Source organism: Octopus bimaculoides, chromosome 21 (assembly GCF_046866305.1).
Source record: "Octopus bimaculoides isolate indiv1 chromosome 21, ASM4686630v1, whole genome shotgun sequence".
Taxonomy (NCBI): Eukaryota; Metazoa; Mollusca; class Cephalopoda; order Octopoda; family Octopodidae; genus Octopus; species Octopus bimaculoides.
Genome location: NC_142948.1, coordinates 34,188,604 through 34,196,103, shown reverse-complemented (window position 1 = coordinate 34,196,103; position 7,500 = coordinate 34,188,604).

The following is a 7,500-nucleotide window of genomic DNA, read 5'->3' as shown; positions in this document are numbered from 1 at the left end:
GGACGATATCAGAGCTACTGATTTCACCCGCCATTTGTATATCGAACACTACCTTCTCCTTTCTTACTCTCTATCTCCTCTCCCCTCATTCTCCTCTCCCTTCTCCTCCTGTCCTTCGACTCCTACTCCCCCTCCACTTCCCCGCCCCTCTTCTGCTTCTTTTCCACCTCTCTTTCCTCCACCCTCTCCTTTTCGTCCTCCTCCACCTGTCCTTCTCCCCTTCCTTCTCCTCATCTCCTCTTCCCATCCTTCTTTTCTTCCTCCACTTCCACCTCGTCCTTCTCCCCTCCTCTTTCTCTTTCTCGACTCCTCCACCGCCTGGTATCCTCTACCCGTCCTCTCTCACCTGTCCTCCGCATCCACTTCCACCTCTCTGCTCCTCTTCTTCTGTCTTTTCCTTCTCGTCCTCCTCTGCCTGTCCACCTCCTCCTCTCCCTCCTCTTCTACTGAATTATCTTATGGCTTTAATTACTTAAGAAACCATGAAAAGCGAGATGCCATAAAACGTAATACATAAATAATTGTGTGTGGACAAACCGCTGAGGTTTCATTAATGATTGTATAATCATTATACAACACGCCATGCACCAGTTATACGACTTGTTAACATCTTTTACACAACATGTTTTCTACCAATTATTCTTCATATTATATATCATTTATATTATGCTATAAATCATTCATACTACACGTTACATACTAGTTTTGTTTCATACAATACACCAGTTATATTTCATATTCCATACCGCTTGTGTTACGTTATATACCAGAAATACTACATGTTATACGCTAGTTATGTTTCATGTCATATATCAGTAATATTACATGTTGTACACTAGTTATATTGCATATCATATACCAGTAATACTACGCGTTATTTCGTCTGCCGTTACGTTCTGAGTTCAAATTCCGCCGAGGTCGATTTTGCCTTTCATCTTTCGAGGTCGATAAATTAAGTACCAATTGCGTACTGGGGTCGATCTAATTAACTGGCCCCTCCCCCCAAACCTTCGGTCCTTGTGCCTAGAGTAGAAAAGAATACTTCATGTTATACACTAGTTACATTACATGATTACACACCAGTCATACCACGTGTTATATACCAGCTATATTACAAGTTATGCATCAGCTATGCTATATTTTATAAACCTTTTATACGACGTTATACACAAGTAATACTACACTTTATATAACACTAATATTATATGTTATGTATCAGTTATATTATGCTATTGACCAGTGGTTCCTAACCTGGGGTCCGCGGAGCCTTGGTGGTCCGCAATGGTAGTACTGGGGATCCGTGAACTCAAATTCGAAATTTCACACACACACACACACACACACACAAACACACACACACACACACTCACACCCACATATATAATCAAATTAAGCAACAGGATATCCAGAGGTGATGCAGTACGACCGTTTCAAGCGACTCCATTTAATTGAACAATGCAAATATATCAATTTAAATGCAGAGCTATCCTCAGCTGCATAAATAATCAAATAAAATTAATTTAGTCAGTCGGACACATTTGTATAATTTTTACTTAAATCCTCTAAGAGGGTAAGAAGATAGACAAAGTCCATGCTGTATTCACTTCAGCTTATATATATATATATATATATATATGTATATATATATATATATATATATATATATATATATATATATATATATATATATATATCATATTATATTATGTAATATTACTTGTCAACACCAGCTATTCATGTTATGAACCAATATTAATCCCTTTATGCATGAATGAATAAATTAACTAATCTGTTTATTTATTCTATTATTTGATGTATTATTAAATCTGTGTATGGCGGTGAAAGGAAAGAAACGGCACAACGTCACTCTGATGGGGGGGGGGGGAAACCCTCTCGGGTGTCGTTCAACAAGTTAAATATAGCAGCTAAATTCCTCTTAGATCACACACCCGGACATCTCAGAATAAAGACGTGGTGATTACGGGTAGAAAAAATCTTTGATCATAGCGCTGCTTAATCAAATAGGATCTGGGGTAAACGGCAACAACGACGACGATGATGCGAACTACAACAAGATGAAAATCATGAATGATTTTTTTTCCCCCTCTGAGCCTCTGCTAAGAAATTCTTCGTTTTTGTGCTTTCGCGAAGGTATTCTCTCTCTCCTTGTAGTCTTACTAAATGACTCTTCCTTTCTGCTCTCCTAAAAAAAAGAGAAATCTATATTCATTCGCTGCCAATTCATCTCACTGAAGCTACATTAAACACTTTAAGATTCACAAAGATTCTTAATGTTATTCATACTGTTGTTGTTGTTGTTGTTGTTTTTCTTTTATCTTCTTCCTTTCCTCCACATATTTCTTTTCTTTCTACTCCTCCTCCTACTCCTCCTCTTCCTCCTCTCCTTCTTTCTATTTCTTCATTTTCTTTCCTTTCTTCTCCTTCCTCCCATTTATTCGTTTTCTTCTTTTCCTTTTTTCTCCTCTTCTTTCTTTCATCTTCTTCTTCTTCTTCTTCTTCTTCTTCTTCTTTCTCCAAGATCTCCTCCTCCTCTGCTTTCTCTTTCTCCTCCTCGTCTTCTACTTCTTTTACTTTTCCAACTCCTCCTTTTCTGCCTCCTCCTCCTCTTCCTCCTCTTCTTCTTCTTCTTCTCGACTTGTTATCACCACCACCACCACCATCACCACCACCACCATCACCACCACCATCATCACCACCACCAGTACAACCAGCAACACCATAAAAACACCGACCACAACACGCATCACATCGTACGGCACCTTGTACCAAACAACCAATCGAGATTTCCTTGTGTGTGTGTCTGTGTATGTGTCTGTGTGCGTGTGCGTGTCTGTTCGTGTGTGTGTGTCTGTGTGTGTGTCCGTGTGTGCGTGCGAGTGTGTGTCTTGTTAATTGTTGTTGTCGTTGTTGTTGTTGTTGTTTATCCTTATGTTATCATAAAAAGCGAGGGTTTTGTTATGGAAATCTTTTAAGATTGAGACGTCAGAAAGAAGAAAATTAGAAAACCGTACGTAGGAAGGAAGAGAGAGAGAGAGAGAGAGAGAGAGAGAGAGAGACAGAGAGAGGAAGAGATAAAGAGCGAGAGAGGAGAAGGGAGAGATAGAGAGAAATAGTGCAAGAAACAAAAGGAGTTAAAAGAAAAGGCACGAGATATACATATATATATACATACATACATACATATATATATATATATATATATATATATATATATATATATATATATATATATATATATATATATATGTATAAGCATACACACACATATATTTATATATATATATATGTATATATACACTCGTATATATACATATTCTTAGTGAACCTTCCTTCAATGTCTTCTCGTTATATATATATATATATATATATATATATATATATATATATATTTATCTATATACGTACATCTCTCTCTCTATATATATATATATGTATATATATATATATATATATATATATATATATATATATATATATATATATATATATATATATGCATATAGATATATAATCACGTACACGTATGCGTGTTTGTGTGAATTTGTGTGTGCGTATGTTTGTGTGTGTGTAAGCGTGTTTCTGCGTGTGTGTGTTTGTATGGTTGCATGTATATACGCACATATATGTATATATATGCACATACATACATACATTCATACATATACCTATAAGTATACATTACCTACGCATACACACGTCCTCCCACACACACTGAAAGAAGAGAGAAGAGAGAGAGAGAGAGAGAGAGAGAGAGAGAGAGAGAGAAAGAGAGAGAGAGAAGAAGAAGAAGAAGAAGAAGAAGAAGAAGGAGAGTTTCGTAAGATAGTGAAATATTCAAAAAAGTCCGAAAACTAAAATAAAATGAAAGATAAAAATCTTACATAAATAATTAAAAGAAAACACAAGAGAAAACAATAAAAGGACATCTCAAAGTGTGTGTGTGTGTGTGTGTTTATATGGTTGCATGTATGTATATAAGTGTATGCGTATATATATATATATATATGCGTGTGTGTGTATATGTGTGTGTGTGTATGTGTGTGTATGGTGCGTGTCGTGCGTGTGGCGTCTGATATGGTTTATATTCGCGTATATGTATATGAGAGAAAAGTGGTGTGTATATGTGATCCTGTGTGTGTATGTGCATGCATATATGTAGATGTGTATGATTATCTATGTAGGTGCATATGCGTATGTGAGTGTGTGTGAGTGTGTGTGTGTGTTTTTGTGTGAGATAAAGAGTGTGTGAGTGTATGGTGTAATGTATATGCGCGCCTTACATTGTCCTGTGAGTACGTTTGTGTGAGTGCGTGTGTGATGGCGTGATGGTGGTGGTGGTGGTGGTGGTGGTGGTGGTGGTGGTGATGTGTATATATATATATATATGTTTGTGTGTGTGTGTGTGCTGTCGTTGCTGTTGTTGTTGTTGTGGTTGTTGTTTATAAACAAACAGCAGTGAGATCTCCGGTGAGTTAAGATAGAGTTACTGAAAATAACTCATTGAGGTGTATACTACCAACAAACATTTGATGGTCTGTTTTGGAACTTCAGTAGGGTGTGAAGTAACACGCATGCGCGCTCACAATCACACGCATACACGTGTCTATATATATATATAAATATATATATATATATTCAAATGTATATATATATGTATACGTATATGTATAGATATACATATATATATATATATATATATATATATATATATATATATATATATACATATACATATATACATATATATATATACATATATATACATATATATATATATATATACATATATATATATATATGTGTATGTATGTATGTATGTATAGATAGATAGATAGACAGACAGATAGATAGACAGACAGACAGACAGACAGATAGATAGATAGATAGATAGATAGATAGATAGATAGATAGATAGATAGATAGATTTATGTACATACATTTACATTTATACATAAAAGTACACACACACACATATATGTGTGTGCGTATATGTACGTGTATGTGTATGTGTGTGTGTGTGTGTGTGTGCGCGTGCATGCGTGTGTGCGTGCGAGGGGCAATGGCCCAGTGGTTAGGGCAGCGGACTCGCGTTCGTAGGATCGTGGTTTCGATTCCCGGACCGGGCGTTGTGAGTGTTTATTGAGCGAAAACACTTGAAGTTCCACGAGGCTCCGGTAGGGGCTGGTGGCGAACCCTGCAGTACTCTTTCACCACAACTTTCTCTCACACTTTCTTCCTCTTTCTGTTGTACCTGTATTTCAAAGGGCCAGCCCTGTCACACTGTGTCACGCTGAATATCCCCGAGAACGACGTTAAGGGTACAAGTGTCTGTGGAGTGCTCAGCCACTTGCACGTTAATTTCTTGAGCAGGTTGTTCCGTTGATCGGATCAACTGGAACCCGCGTCGTCGTTTGCAGGTGTTTGCATATGTACATGTAGGAATGTGTATGTGAGAGAGGCGGATACAGAAGCACAATAACATATTTATAGAAGAATGTGCGATTGTGTAATGTAGATGTGAGATGATGTGATGTTCATGCCATGGGCAATTTTTAACAAAAGATCGAAACTAGTGAATTCGTGCAGAAATCACCATATTTATTTAGGAATCTCCAAATACCAACCGGTTGAAACAGTTTATTTTCAACATAATAGAATTGTCATAGCCTAAACGATAGTCGCATATCTGATCTCATTATTTCTATGTATTCTGTGTATTGATTATTCGGTTCATTGTTAGTTTTCTGCATTTCCGAGCTTTTATAAACCGTTTCCTAATTTTGAAGTGGCATAGGTAATCAATTTCTTTATCTGCAAAAGAGTCTAAGTATTGGTCCATTAATGTCTTGGTATTGTCCATTGTTGTTTTATCCAGATTTCCAGTTTCTTGTAGTGATTTTCATTCGTTAATTGTTATAATTCTTTATCTTTTCTAAAAATCTTTATCCATAACAATAATTGCTTTGCATTTGTCAGCTTCTTTCAAATTAAATGAATTATCATTTTTCAATGTCTCTAGAGTTTCTTTTCTTTTTTTCGAGGTTATTTCTTAAAATTTTATTTGGCATTTATGATTGTCATATCAATGGAGCATCTAAATATCGTTTCAACGTAAGAATCCAAACGTTCATATTTTTCTCGATGGCGATGATGGTGAAGCTGGATTTATTCCTTGCAAATGAATCATCATATTTCTTCTCATTGTCGTATGCTTTCTTTACAGAAACGACTCATCATTTCTCAATATTCTTATAAAATTCCAGTATTAAAACAACAGAGATGTTTAATAAAAATACGATACATATAAATAGTTGAACTTTTGTTCATGTCAATCGCCACACATCAAACGGAACTTTTGGTACGACATGACAAAACAAAATGCGCCATTGCGTTTCGTACAGAACTACGGCAAATTCAACTTAGTGAACTAAGGAGTCTTCTAAAACTACAAAATAACCTTCCAATTTAAGAGACAACTTTACCGACATTAAGGGAAACCTATCGATTCTGTTATGTTTGTTTTTTTCACCTTTTATCGATTACTTGTATGGTTAACAGTCAAATGAATGGAGGTGTAACGGAGATATTGTACGTAAATGGGTACATTCTGGAAATGGGCTGTAATGGGAGACGGTGACGGGGAAGTGAACAGTGGAAAGAGGTTGAGGAGGAGCTGGTAGTGCTGGCAATCTTGCCTTACCGCCTGAGCAGCACATGCCACTAGTTTCGTTTGGAAATTTGAAAGCTTTCCAGAAACGACAATTTGAGTGTAGCACACCAATTTGTACAGAATTATCGTTTTTATAAGGCTGGGATGGATCATATCTGAAAGCAGCTCCTGGTGTTGTGAAGAACGAATTTGCCTGTGGTCTATTTCTGAGAGCTATATTGTATTGGACATCTGTTTCATATAGCGTGCTAAACGTTCTTCTAATGACTCAGCATTAAGTATTGCAGCATGCCTTAGCTGATCTTGGGAAAATCTCATCTCCTTTCTCTCTTGAGACTCCATTTGACGTGCTGCAGCATGCATCTGCTGACCCTGAGAAAGTCTCATCTCCTTTCCCTGTTGAGACACACTCCTTCGGTTTTCAGCAATCGTCCTCGCTTTATACGTGTTTCTGGAGAGAAACACGTCTTTTCTTTAGTGGCATATTTTTTCAATATTGTAAACAAAAAATTATGAACATTGAAAAAAATCTATTGGGTTGTCCGGAAAGTTCGTGCCGAGTTTTAAAGGAAAAAAAAATCAATAAATACTTGCCATTACATTTTTAATCAACCAAATATGAACCATTTTGTTGCACAATGCGTTTCCATCTTTCCTTTAACTTGAAAATAACCTCTTCCCAGAATTGAGGTGGTTTCATGGCAAGTAAGTCGAAAGGTAAGCTACTATAAATCGGCACGAACTTTCCGGACAACCCAATACATTAATCTCTATTTTTGTAATCAGTTGTATGTATATAGTATGTCCGT